Genomic DNA, 15,779 nt, shown 5'->3' on the forward strand with positions numbered 1-15,779 from the left:
GTGAAGGTTTATTTCCCCCTTTGGTTTCCAGTGGTTTCTTATCCATGTGTGCAAAGCCTTCTCCGTTGGCCATATCCCCATAAATTTGCATATAACCGCGTATGCCGCCATGTGATCCCTATGCACCTGTAGCACTGGATCACTTAAAACAACCCGGGGTGTAATGGTTGACCTAGGTTTACAGAGTCCTGTCACATTCTTGTGCTCAACTCTCTGACTGCCTCCTCCTGTTCTCTTCTCTCTTCTGACTTCCTCATGATTCTCTTCCTGTTCATGTGATCTAATGTTTTCTAGTTTTTCTATGCTAATACTCTCAGTTTCTGCCTCCATTGGTTTCTTGAAGCGATTCAAACCAGCTTCCTTGCTTCTGTTCGCAACTACATGACTGTAGGAGGGAGTGGAACTCCCCCCTCCTCGCCCCTCCATGGTTACCAACAATAATACCCTGTTACAAACCCTCGTTCATCTTGCTCCTTCGATATCGGCTCAACCTAGAATACTTTATTATATTTATTGGAGAGGGAAAAAGTATTTAAAATGGTTAAAAACCTTTATTTAGAAATAATTAATAAATAAAATGGTTTATTAATTATTTCTAGAGAAACAAGAAATCTGTGAAATCAAAATAATTATTAAATAGTAATTTAATAATTATGCTAATAACATAAATAAGGAAATTTAAATAAATAATGATTTATTTAAATATTCCTAATATATTTAGTCAAATGTGACAAGGAATAATTATTTAAATAATGATTTAATAATTATTCCTAGAGAAAATTAAATAAATAATGATTTATCTAACTATTCTCATGGGGTTTTTTGGATTTAAATCATAAAATAATTTAATAAAACTCGTTTACTAAATTATTTTCCACAGTGAAAGTGATTATACTTGGTAAAATTAAATCTACATGGTGTACTTCGATCCATCTAGTGAGAAATGGTTAGGTGACCATTTTTTGGTGATAACAGATTGTCCCCACACGTATGAGTGTTAGGAGCAAATCGTATGCCCGAAAATATGTTGTAGATTACACTTCCACAAGACACCAAAAGGGATTTAGAGAGAGAGAACTGAAGCGAGTCAGGGACAACCAAATAATGGAGGGGGTGAGACTTATAAAACTAATAGAAGTCTCCTTTTATGTGGTAGTACATGATCTCAAATGAGGTGGGGGAGGCATACCCATACCCATCGAGATAACTGCGTGCCAAGAATAATGGTGAGCCCAACAATGTTGGATCGAGCAGCAAAGTACATCATACATGATATACTGGCATCAATTGGCCAAACAATAATACAATGGGTCCCATATACATAATGTGCCTAGAAAAACATAGGCTAAGGCTAAATACAATAACATTTGAGTACATGAGATATAATGCCCCTTAAGCTAACATGTGGAGGGGGGTCCATAACCAAGGAAGCCCTCCTGAACAAGAAAGGGCTATGAAGATCTGAATGGATCATCTAGAGGAGACATGCATGTTATGGGGGTTGCAAGCGGCAGAAACCGAACCCATCAAATTTGCAGAACTTCATTGGAAGCTGGATCAACATCTGTGGTCACCCAGACATGTGGGGGGCTACCTAAAGGAACACCCCCTCATGAGGTTTGAAACATCTCACACACACCCGAGAATCACTGGGACAATCGTTTAGATCACTGAACCGTGAAGTGTATGAATCTTAATCGTGCGATAAGGAGCTGATGTCGAGCAAGTGAGAAAACAACCAAGTTAAAGGGAAATAATGAGTCCCTTTTCTTGATCCGAGGAACCGAACAAAGATGGAAGTTGGAACCAAGGTACACCTCCCTTTGGACTACTCTTTTGGAATAAATGTGCTAAGGTCGACAGAAGAAAGGCTGCTAGAGTTAAGGCAATGAGGAATCCTCAACAAAGGCACAAGGGAGCATAGTAGAGTGATTGATGGACTGACACCAGGGATGATGAGGGAAGGAAACAAGATGACTGGCAGACTGATGACTTCCTTTGTCAGAGCATAGTAAAAATGGTTGACCTGGTAGCGACTCACTCGATTCCAGATGGAATGGTCAATGACTCAAATGAGGGTTCGACAAAGATGGAGCAGAAGAACTAGAGGCAAAAATGAGTAAACTAGGAGAAATGTGACAGGACAACGAATGAAACATTGTAATGGGACTCAAAGGGACTCAAAACAGTCTTCATAAGTATGAGGGTGACACATCTCGGATGCTCTGAATAAGGGTGACGTGATGATACTGCCACATGGAAGAGGCCCAGAGGGGACCATGAAAACATGAGTAAATAGTAGTTACTCATGACAAAATTCTACATGTGAGTCAACCAATGCAAAGGTAAAGTGGTACCAGAGTACGGGTGTCTCAAATGAAGAAATTTGGTTTTAATAGGTGGCAAGATGAGACCTCATGGAAAAAATGGCTTCCCAGTGAAGTGTCAAATTACTAAAAACAAAGTGAGACCCATTACATAACTTGATGTGAGCTTTCCAATGATGCTGACAGTTCGTCAAATAGAGCTATGGTTTGGTCACAATGGGCGATGGAAAAATAGGGTTTTTCCTATAAAAGGGCTTTTTTCCTCCAATTCCAATTCATTTGCATAGTGAGTTGTGGAGAATTTTGAGAGGAGGAGATCCCTAAATCTTGTGGAGATCGTAGCGGAAAAACCAACCGTAGGAATTTGGATCTGTGACTTTTAGGTAGGTGGCCTTACTTGTCTAAAGATGGCCTTAATACTTCTTGGAATAATGGTTCCTGGTGAAGAATCAAGGTAAGAAAGGAATACAGGAATGAACTACTAGAAAACGTCTAGGATCATCGCTGCCCACCAAGTCAAACATGGGGACTGGATGGTAAGTGTGGTATCGCATAGAGTATAATGTTTCAATGTATGGTATGAATCATCTACAATATGTGATGTGTATATGGGTCGTCAGAGAGGCTGGTGTTAAATTATGGTATGTTCTATGCTTAGAGCAGTTTACTTATCTTTCTTATTATTATCCACAGATTAGCAATCACATGTGCATTAAGTAAAGTGTAGATAGAAAATTAAATGATCGACAGAAAACAAGCCAAGGCAAGAGACACAAGATGTGGTGGCTAGCCAGGGACAAACCCCAATATGGGGAAACCCTTTGATCAAACCTTCTTTTATCTTCAATAATTCAACAGAGAGAAATAGTACAAAAATATGATTTATATCAGCAACAACAAACCCTAGATCAACCCTAAACTAGGGCAGTCAATATTTGTCAAACTAGAGGTTGGATCACCTTGATTCTTGTGCCAAAAAAGCGGCCTTCCAAAGAGAATCAGCTTCACTTGCTGCGTAGTCAAGAGAGAGAATGCTGGTCAACGTTGGTCAAAGTTCCGATCTGCAGTTTGTAAACCCTAGAAAACTGCGTCCTTCCTTCCCACGTGTGAGAGAGACCTTTCTGTGCAGGAGAGAGAGAGAGAGAGAGACTCTTTTCTGCGCAGGAGAGAGAGAAATATAGATGAAAAGTGTGTATCCAAATGAGGAGGAGACATCCTGTATTTATATGCAAACGTTGATGATGAATAGATGCGTCTGTTGGGCTTCTGAGCCTACATAAGTTGCTGGCCGACTTTGACAATTAGTCCATAATCAAAATAAATTCATATCTCCATAAATACTTATCGGAATCGGATGATCTTTAGATCAATCCTACACCTCTCGATGAGAGGAATCTAGGAAAAATATTATCAGCCATGAATAAGGTGACCCACATGAAGTTTGGCCCTAGTTGTCAATTTTAACACTCCCTCTCAACTAGGGAGAACTTCATCTGCAATCTGTTGGACTGTTATTGCTGTCCATCCATCAAATGCACTGTCATGTATGGATTGACCCTTCTTGCTCTGCTCTTCTTTGTTTTTCTCTGCTCCATTCTGCTCTGATTTGCTTTGCTCGAATTATGAAGAAGAAGAAATGATCGAGGATGTATCATACCATCCTCCACTGACCTGAAGTCAGTTTCAGAGTGTGTACCACTCTCATTGGTCCCAGACCAGTATCATTGATCCTAGATCAATGAAGGTCATCCTAGCATAAGGAGTATAGTAGATACAACGATGTGTCCATCGGTACTACTATGGTCCCTATCCTCATTTCCCTACTCATTGATCAGATGAGAGGTACTTCCCATGAGTCCTAGACTGCATGGGTAGGATGCCTCGATAAGAGAACTAATCATCCTGTCCAGTGGATGCCATAGAGAATGAATCATCTTAGCCTACAGGAGAATGAATCATCCTGTTCCACAATTGCCATGGAGAACAAATCATCTAGGCCCACAGGAGAATTAATCATCTTGTTCCATAGTCGCCACGAGGAACGAATCATCCTGGTCCACAGGGGAACTAATCATCCTGTTCCATAGTCACCACGGGGTGTCATAGGGACAGGTTGAACCTTTTACCCTATACAAAGTGTACCAACACGGATGGTGAGTCACCATGTGGTCATATGTTGCTCCAAGAAGTACCCTGCGCCCCCCTGGAGCTCCCAGAGCTCAGTACATCATACTTGACCCTCATCAAAGGGTCTCTAGACGACACCAAGTCATTCTCGGAAAGTCGGGAATTGGAACTTTCCTAGGGGCTTTGTCAGAATGTCGGCGACCTATTCATCTGTACCGATATGTTGGAGCCTTATTGCTCCTCGCTGCACCATATCTCGAATATAGTGGTACCTGATATCGATATGCTTGGAGCGATCATGGAATATGGGATTTTCTGATAAACGGATCCTGCTCTGGTTGTCACATAGAATCACGGTGGTATCCAATGTAAATCCAAACAACTCACTGAAGAAATTTCGCAACCAGACTACCTCACAGGTGGCCATGATAGCGGCAAAATACTCTGCCTCGGCGGTGCTCAAAGCCACCGACTTTTGCTTCCTACTCATTCAGGATATCGAAGCAGATCCCAAGGAGAAACAGCATCCGGAAGTGCTCTTACGGTCCACCACACTGCTTGCCCAATCAACATCAGTATATCCAAGTAGTCTCACATCTCCGGCAATGTATCTTAACCCATAAGTAATTGTGCCACGAAGATATCTCAATAGATTCTTGGCACCAATCCAATGTATGTGGTGAGGTTCAACCATATGTTGACTCAACGTGTTGACTGCAAAGCATATATCTGGACGGGTGTTCACTAAGTTAATGCTCTGACGAGTTGACGATACTGGGTGGCATTTCGTAAAACAGGTCCAGCAGCACTACAGCTTAACTTTTTGAAGTCAAGCTCCATCGGGGTAGTTATGGGCCTGCAGTCCACCATACCGAATCTTTCCAATATCTTCACCACATATTTTCCTTGAGATAGGAAAATTTCCCTTGGCTTTTGCCAAACTTCAAGTCCTAGGAAATAGTGCATCAGTCCTAGGTCTCGCATTTCAAATTCAAAAGCCAACTCCCTCTTACATTTGTGAATGAGAGGGTCTGCACCTGTTAGAAAGAGGTCGTCAACATACAACACCAGTATGAGAGGTTTATCATCTTCAACCTTAAAGTAAAGGTTAGGATCGCTTCACTCCTAGTGAATCCTAGCTTCATCAAGTAGCTATCGATCCTCTTATACCATGCTCGGGGTGCTTGCTTCAGCCCATAGAGGGCCTGCTTCAGCCCATAGAGGGCCTGCTTCAACCTGCACACATGAGATTTTCGATCATAAATCTCAAATCCTTCGGGTTGCTCCACGTAGACCTATTCTTTGATTGAACCATGCAAGAACACGGTCTTTACATCCATCTGATGTAGGTTCCATCCTTGTGAAGCCGCAAGGGCTATGATCGAGCGGATGGTGGTATATCTGGCAACAGGTGCAAATATCTCGTCATAGTCTATACCTTCCTTCTGGGAGAAGCCAAGAGTGACAAAAAGCCTTATACTTTTCCGTACTTCCATCAGCTGCATGCTTTATCTTGTAAAGCCATTTAGAAGTGATAACTGTCTTGTCCAGGGGTCTAGGAACCACTTCCCAGACATCATTCTTCATAATAGACTCATATTCTTTGGTCATAGCATCCTTCCATACTTGATGCTTGACGGCATCTGGGAATGGTGAAGGCTCATTTTGAATGATCGTTCTCATGATGGTCAGGTATCCCTGATACCTGTTAGGTTTCTTACTTTCACAGAAGGTTCCCCAGGGTGCAGTGTGTCCTTCAGCATCATCAAGTATCCCCCTAAGCCATGAAGGCCTCTTCCTAGAAGAGGAAGGCTCAGGTGGAGGAGGATCAATAGGATCCATGGGTTCTTCCACATCAGGCATTGTTTCATCATCTTTTTCTTTTGGTTCCCTGGTGTCAGCTTCTTGAGAGCTCCTCAAAGTAGGAAGATTGTTCACCTTGCTGAGAGCCACATCTTCGTCAAAGGTGACATCATGACTAATCACAACTTCCCCTTGACCAGCTACATAGATTCTATAGCCCTTAGTATTTTCACTATAGCCCACAAAGATTCCTTTCTTTCCAGATGCACCCAATTTATTCCTTTTCTCTTTCGGCACATGAAAATATTCCTTTTATTCCAAAAATTCGAAAATGAGATACGTCAGGTTTCTTACTGGTGAACATTTCTTCAGGAGTCTTGGAACCCAATGCTTGATTAGGGCATCTATTTTGTACATATATGGCGATGTTTGCAGCTTCGGCCCATAGAAACTTCGGAAGTCTTTGATCATGGAACATAGCACGGACAACTTCAACAATCGTACGGTTCTTCCTTTCCGCCACACCATTCTATTTAGGAGTGTATGGTGTAGTAGTCTCCCTCTTAATGCTAGCCTCTTTAAAAAAGTCATGAAACTCATTACATTCATATTAAGTCCCATTATCAGTCCTTAAGATCTTGATCTTCTTTTTGGTTTGATTCTCGATGAAGTCTTTGAAGTGTCGAAACCAGGAGAACACTTCATCCTTCTTTTTCAAGAAGAATGTCCAAGTCTTGCGAGAATAGTCATATGTAAAAGTGAGGTAATATGAATATCCTCCCAAGGAGTTCACATGCATCATACCAGATATGTCTGAGCGAACCAACTGTAATATATTAGAGGTCTTGCTTTGGCTTGAGGGGAATGGTCCCCTTTCTAGCTTTCCTTCGGCACATCTCGGACATACACCTTCTTGCTCTACTCGGAATTTGGGCATCCCTGTCACCATTTGTCTTACATCGGGTAGAGCTTTATAATGAAGGTGAGCAATCCTCTGATGCCATAGTTAAGGCTGAAGAGATGTGTCACAAGACATGACACCTAGCAGACTTCCTCTGACCTGATATAATGAATCAACTCGAAACCCAAGAGTGAAGGCATCTTTAATATTGTTTTTCCATACACGTACTTTTCCATCGCTGAAAGCCACCTTGTAGCCTTTGTCTTCCATTTCCAAAATGGACACCAGGTTATTTTTGAGATCAGGTACATATAATACATCCTGGAGGTGGATTGTATTACCTTGATTCAATTAAAGAGAGACATTGCCTACACCTTTCACAGGATATTTCATATTATCTCCAAGGACAATTTCCAGGTTGGTTTCTTTCTCTATCAAATTATGGAGAACTTCTTTGTAACTAGTGAGGTGCCTTGAGGCACCACTATCAATAAGCCAATTTCCCAACGAGTTCGGAGGAGCAGAGGTAGATAGAGCAGCTGGTAGATAATATTCGTCCTGCTTATTGTCAATAGTGTTAGATTCATACCTGGAATTTCTTGCCTTCTTGAATGGTTGTCCTCTTCCTTGATTTCCAGCACTCCTTTTACCTCGGCCATTTGACCTGCATTTCTTTGATTGCCTTGAGAGGGATTTTGATCATCATCCCGATGTGAGTTCCTTTTATCAGGACACTCCCTTGCATAATGACTTGGTTTATTGCAATGGTAACATCGTCCTTTTCTTCCACCCTTTGGTCCAACCTTTCCTTTGGGTCTAGCCTCAGAATTGTTTCTTCTTTTAGCATGAGAAGAAAAGGCAGTGGGATGACCTTTAAGTGTGGGCATTTCTTGTTCTTCCATCCTTGCTTCTTCTTGAATGCATCTTTCCATTAATTCCTCAAATCCAGGAATTACATTATTGTTGAGGAGAGTAGTCCTGAATATATACCATTCAGATGGTAGTCCTCCAAGAGTTGTGAGTGTCATTTCCCTGTCAGGAATTACTTCCCCAATAGGTAGGAGATCGTTCTTGATCTCGTTGATTCTTAAGAAATATGCTTGCATATTTTCATCTTTTCCCTTCTTAATTTCTTTCAGCTTATTTCTAAGAAACAGAACTTGATTTGCATCATTAACTTTAAATAAACTCACCAGTCTATTGTAGATTTCCTTGGAGGTGTTCAGCTCAGAAACATAGGCCACCAAGCGCTTGTCGATAGAGTCCTGGATGATCTTCTTTGCTTTGACTTCTCCCTTGGTCCATTTTTTTCTGGCAACAGCAGATGCATTTGATGGAGGCTCAACAACTCCACCTCTCACATGGTCCAACACTTCTTGTTCTTCTAATGTTAGATCGAGAGACATCTTCCATCCGTGGTAGTCAGACTTCTCACGGAGTTTGTCTTCAGCAAGGAAGTGTGTTGAGGACCCCATAGTTCTTTTTAGATAGCCTTGCCAACCTTCTCTTCAGTGATTGCTCTTGCTCTTGCTTGGGCTTTGTCTTCACCTCAGCTCTGATACCATGTTAAATTATGGTATGTTCTATGCTTAGAGCAGTTTACTTATCTTTCTTATTATTATCCACAGATTAGCAATCACATGTACATTAAGTAAAGTGCAGATAGAACATTAAACGATCAACAGAAAACAAGCCAAGACAAGAGACACAAGATGTGGTGGCTAGCCAGGGACAAACCCCAATATGGGGAAACCCTTTGATCAAATCTTCTTTTATCTTCAATAATTCAGCAGAGAGAAATAGTACAAAAATTTGATTTATATCAGTAGCAACAAACCCTAGATCAGCCCTAAACTAGGGCAGTCAATATCTGTCAAACCAGAGGTCGGATCACCTTGATTCTTGTGCCAAAAAATGCGGCCTTCCAAAGAGAGTCAACTTCACCTACTGCGCAGTCCAGAGAGAGAGAATGCTGGTCAAAGTTCCGATCTACAGTTTGTAAACCCTAGAAAACTGTGTCCTTCCTTCCCACGTGTGAGAGAGAGACCTTTCTATGCAGGAGAGAGAGAGAGAGACTCTTTTCTGCGTATGAGAGAGAAAAAGATAGATGAAAAGTGTGTATCCAAATGAGGAGGAGACATCTCGTATTTATATGCAAACTTTGATGATGAATAGATGCGTCTGTTGGGCTTCTGAGCCTACATAAGTTGCTGGCCGACTTTGACAATAAGTCCATAATCAAAATAAATTCATATCTCCATAAATACTTATCGGAATCGAATGATCTTTAGATCAATCCTACACCTCTCGATGAGAGGAATCTAGCAAAAATATTATCAGCCATGGATAAGGTGACCCACATGAAGTTTGGCCCTAGTTTCCAATTTTAACAGCTGGTAAGACAAACTATCCAAGGAATGAAAGTATAATCGACCATACCTAGATCGTTGGGGTCTAGGTCGAGACTTATGTTTAATCAAGTGAGAAGGTGGCTAAGGGGGGTCATCATTCCCCCAAGCATGGGATACTGGACCCAAGCATATGTGATGGAGGGGATTGATTTGGTATGCAAAGGTGGGAATGATGCCCCCTACCAGGAGGATTTTGTGGAACGCCATTGTGTTCCAATTGCTCGAATAAGGGATTCAAGCATCGCGACCCAACTGACACAAGATCCTCTAAAGGATGATGAGGAGATGAAGGGGCATATGTGCCCCCAGTTTGGTATGGATGGATGAAGCATGCTATGGGAATACCAGATGTAGTCAAAACACATTTTGATGATGTGGCTCGCCAATTTTTTTATTATTTTATGGATGTCTTCTTGTGGGAAGAGTGGATAAATACAATTACAGAAAGGAAATGGTGGATTTCCAATCTCGTTTGGCACTGCATATATGAATCAAATGGGCCGAATTTTTGGGTTCACATACATGGTGTCACTATACCAAAGAGTGGATTCAGAGATAATGAACTGATGCTCACCTAGAAAACATGGTGGTTTAACAACAACAATGTCTAGGGGATTGGGTTATTGAGGTAAGATGGATGGATGGGTAAGTGGATCATCCCAAGAGTGATTTTAAGTGATATGAGACTCTAGAGGTTATTCTATATGGGGAAGAATGATGGTACTAGAGTTGACACTACCAAATGCACTAGGAGGGTTGGGGAGAATTGCTTCTCCTAGAATCTAAAAAATGGATTTCCCCTTAACCAAACATTGGGTGGCAATTTAATGGTCACAAGGTGGATGTGGTTCGTCTTCATGGATTCAAAGTAAGGGGTTTTTGGACCAATCGACCTCACGGTGGTTGAAGTCTTTGAACTCCACAACATAACGATCAAGAGTTTTCTAGGGAAGAAAGTACGTATGATGGTGCATATCATCCCAAGGGTAATTATGGGTGGTCATAGATTCCATGATGTCTTCATCAGAATGGAAGATGGGTAGACTGGAGGAAGAGAGACCACATGATGGCAAAGAGCCACCTAAAGCATCTTCATGGGAGACAAGGTTCACATACACATCGTCAAGAGTGGGAGACATATGAATAATAGATGGGATATCTACCGATGTTGAGATCGGTGTGTTCGTCAAAGAAGGGTCAACATAATCACAAAAAGAGACATTAAGGGAGTTCCGAGGTATCGATCTCATGAATGATGATAGGTAGAGAATAGGAGCACAACTATCCATCATCTCGACATCAGGGGTAGGGATCACAATGGGTGTTGTAGAGACCTCCTGTTCTGGTGTAGAAGTGGGACCAAAATCCACAAGTAAAGGAGAGGTGGACTCATTACGAGCAAACTCTAATTCACGAAGCACTTGCAGTGAATTGTGAAAATATTCGAGACGGGGAAAATGATGGGTATAGTGGCCATAGTTATCACACAAAGCGCAAGGGTGGTTTGTTGTAAGGATCAAATATTCTTAGCTGACTCAGATAATGTAACATGGACCTCGGGAATGTTAGAATTAGTGAACACATCCTCAACATGAGGGAGTTCAGGATAATTATTGGTGGCATGACCAATAACATCACACAAAGCGCAAGGAGGAAGAGGCTTTGGTGGCTTAGGAGGAGCTGGACTTGCAAGGGGAGCCTTATCTCGAGTTCCCTTCTTTTGGGACTCGCCCCCCTCACCAGATGATTTCGCGACAGGAGTAGGCTCATGTTGAGGTTGTTGTGGAACTGAAGCAAAGGCAGGGGTAGGAACAATTGGTTGGACTGAGGTCAAAGCGGTGTAAGGTTTCAATTGATTAGGTGGAGTGTTTACGGGGGGATCGATGTACCAGACTGGTGTTGTCAAGGTTAATCATCTCCGCGGAGAAGGACGATCCCTTTAGCCCAATGAGTGGGTTTAGAAATTGGAGGGACAATCAACTAGACATCTTCCTAGATTATGATTGCAAAATAGAACAAGAGAGAAGGCCTACCTTGCTCTGATGCTAATCCAATTTCCTTTGTTGTGATCCCCGAACTGCTTGTGTCAAGGTCTTTTTCTTGCTTCTTTCAAGGCTTACGTACCTGCACAAATGACCAAGAGACAACAAAGCATGCAAAAACCAATAGAAAATCCAATAATAATCTATTTAGCTGATCAAGGAATGCCAAACAAATACATACATGAACATATATATTGGGAAGATGAACCAACAGTTGTATTATTATTTAAAGATTAAAGGGGAAGCTTACAACCATACCCTTGATGTTGAAAGGCTCTCCTTGAGTGGTAATCCAAGTCCAAGCTAAGAAACTCTCCAACAATCCTCCAAGTCTAATGAATATCCTCTAAGCAAAAGCTTAGCATAAGGGTGCATATGGACATAGATCAACCATTTGGGAATGATAGAGGGGAAATTTATAGGCTGGGAGAGGGAGTTAGACCTTCTCCAAAGATAGGATTAGGCCCACAGCTTAAGGAGGTATCTCATAGGGATGAGACCAAGAGGTTAAATTAGGAGGATTCGACTTCATCTATGTGAAACTACCTCCAACTCGTCGCTCTGGAAGCTTCTAGATCACGAAGCTTCTCATCCTCTTTGGGTAAAATTCCTTTTTGAGACCATCGCGAGTATGAGAGAGAACAGGGTGATGCCATCACTGGCTTAATAAGGTGCAACAAGCAATCATCGTGGTTTTGAGCTTCATAAGGGTGATTATCTTCATTTTAGGGTTTCACGAGCCATTTCTTCAGGGAAAGCTCCAGATATTTTCCAAGCAAAGTTAAAGGAGGGATCTGAGCTATATACATTGATGAGTATACTGTATAATGACTATGTTTCAGGCACTTCAGGGTATCACAGGGAAGTGCAGGAGGCGTGACAAAACACTGTGTAATAGATGCCCCCTAAACCATGAAGGCAAAACGAGGAGTGATGGCTGAAATGCTTTACGAGCTTTTGGCAAGGATGAGGATACACACTATCGGGAGACTTGCAAATCAAGGATGCATATATATATACATATCTGAGATCAAGACATGAAACCATGACATGGACACAACCATCCGAATGACGAAGACTAAATAAAAGATCCATGGTATGGGCATAGCCATCCAGATAACAAGGATCATCATGAATATAGAGTCTCACGGTATGGTCACAACCATCCATATAGTAGAAACATGTGTACAATCATGCATAACATAAAACTCCATGCAGCCTGAGTTATAACAGATAAGACTCAGGGTCTTACTTTGCATCCCGACTTGATCAACGTACGAATCCTAGCATGCAAATAAATGTGTTGAAGTCAAACATGCTAGAAAACCACCTGATTACCGATCAATGATGTGAATTGTTAATAGATACGAGAGAAAACACCAATAATGACAATGGCCCTCAAGGTACAATAGTACAATCCGTGAATGTGATAATGAAGTTGAGGTCGAACACTCATGGAATCACCCGATTGAAAGCCAATAATGAAGACCTGTCGTCGGATGCGAAGAACTGACCATTAAGGCATGCCAACTCTAAGGTACTGAAAGGGAGTTCCTAAGTCATCTTCCTGGATAGTGAGCTGAAGTCAACAGGAAGTGACCCGTCGAAGGAGGGCAATGATGAATTCCCCCATCATCGACACTAAACAAGGAATAAAGTAGAATGATATTTAGGATTGTAGCAATGACTCAAACAATGTATAGGTAGATAATTGCAGATTAGACTTCTCTTGAACATATTGGCGACATGACTCCGGAGTGTGGCAGCATCTGACTCAGCATGGGACTAAAGGTGATGATGACAGTGTGGAATAGTCAAATGAGAGGCAAAATGGATCACCCAAACCTGGGAGGACAAGTGACTAAGTGAGGATATCCCAAACTCAACACGAGAGTAGAAGAGTGTCATGTTCAAGAGAGACATGCTGCCAATACAAAGGATGTCTCATCTTCATTTTCCCTTGCTATTTCTATCGAGAACCCCAATTATTTTTATCACAAGATTGAAGGGGATAACATATGCTTGTTATGTAAGTTCATTCTTCGAATGAATCCATCCTAGTAAGTTTTACGAGCCCTAGGAAGGAGAAGCTCGGTCTCGTCATGATGACAAGTCTTTCGTCGCAAAATTTTAACGAGCCCGACGTAAGAATAACTCAGTATCTTTTTCATGTTTAGAGAGTTTGAAAAAGAAACAAAAAAGAAAACTCCATCATGTCCCTTTTCGTAATTTTTCCCTCGAATCCGAAAAGGTAGAAAACAATATCCGAGGGAACCTCTTGACCATATCGACCAAGGTGTACCTTTTTCGTAAATAGTCAGTCTCAACCCGAAAAAGGGGTAAACGTATACTAAGGTGACGTCGATTCATTTACTTTAACGAGTTTGAAATGACAAGTACTCGACAATCTTTTCAATTTTCAAGAGTCAGAAAAGAGCTAAAAGATGACTCCAGGGGGTTCCTTTTTCGTTTATTTAAGGAGTCCGAAAAAGAGATAAAATAAAACTCCTAGAATCGGTCAATAATGATCACTGTTCACATTGAAGGCACTTGGAACTGCACAAGAAACACACCCATCACTGATATCGAGAAAATATTAAAATATTACAAAAATATTTGACAAAAGACTTTCAAAACTTATAAATAGGAAAAAGTAATTTCATTTTTTACCATTTTACCAAATTGAGCTCTGAAAGTGCTTTTGTGCCCTAATTTCCTTGATTTTCCAGTGGCTGCTACGGGGGCTCTAGGGGACCATCTCGCGATCTGTCTACGATAGGTAAGAGCCTCATCCCTGCTCTTGCATTTCATTGCTTTTTTATGCAATTTTAAAGTGAATTTTAGGCTAAAATGGAGGATTTTAAAAATTTAGGTCATCGGCAACCATCGCAGGTATGGTCATCAGACCTGCGATGGTTGCGCTCGAGCTCAAAGGCTCACACGATGGCTCCAAGAGCGATTTTTGGAGATTAAAAACTCATTTAAAGCAAAAAATGTTGATATTTATCCATGGAAAAAGCATTAAAAAGTGTTTAAATGTTGCTTGTAGGAGAAATATGGTCCTGGAATGGAAAGAAAGAGGCCACGAGGCCGAGGATCATCAAGCATCTCAAGATCTTACATGCATAAATGCTTTGAGGGATTATGGCCTACTGAAATTCTTTCAGACCACAGGGTTGAGGGCACAAATGGAGTTGCTACCCTATCTGATTAGCCTTTGGGATGTAGATGGAGAGATCTTCATCATCAAAGGGAAGGAACTGGAAATGGAGGAGATGGACATCTATTTCATCATGGGATTATCCATTTGAGGGGAAGCCATTCAACTCTTTGGATCTCACCAAGGAGGTGAGAGTACGAGGAGTCTAGTCCATAGATATTGTCTTAGAGCTGAGATAACCAACGGAGGTAAGGTGAAGATTGCAACAATCACCAATAACCTCATTCTGAGAACAATTTTGTTCACCATGGCACATGTATCTGGCATGCAAGCTCTGCACGAAGCTTGCAAGTCTCAGTTTTATTATGCTATTGCTTGTTTGACCCCCACCATCTTCAATTGGTGTGGAGGCCTTTTGGCGAACATGAAGCGTCAACTAACCAAAGGTAAGCATGGACACCTGAAGCAATTCAGGTTTGATTCTATATTAGTGACCTTCTTCTTGGGGTGAATACCGCTCTTCTAGTATCAGTGTGTAGAAGTACCACATCTTGCCCCCCGAGATCCGAGGCTCGTGAGATGGAGCCAGCTTATTCCTCGAGGAGGCATAGGTCAACATATGCACTATCCACCACAGTTCTTTGCATGGCTTGAACACCAGCTGCTTATGGTAGATGACTATGCTTGTGCCGACAGATATTTCAGAGGGGATCCAGATATACCTCTGCCACTAGACGAACAATGGACCGATGCAGGTAAAAACTTGTTTTTTGATTTTTTCCAAGTTTTATGATTTTTTATATGAGTGTAAAATAAGACTCAACTTATGATAAATGTGCAGATGTGGGACTGGAGAGACCACCAGGCATGTCGCCAATAGAAAAATGAGTTGCCCATCCGATAGTGGTTGCAGACTACGAGGAAGGGGCTGACCCCTTAACTGAGATGGAGCGCAATCTGGAGGCCATCACTCGAGGGGTTCCAGATTATGCCACTATCGATGATGTT

Source organism: Pinus tabuliformis, chromosome 8 (genome assembly GCF_031772625.1).
Source record: "Pinus tabuliformis cultivar Carrire ecotype Pingquan chromosome 8, CPIR1, whole genome shotgun sequence".
NCBI classification, from domain to species: Eukaryota; Viridiplantae; Streptophyta; class Pinopsida; order Pinales; family Pinaceae; genus Pinus; species Pinus tabuliformis.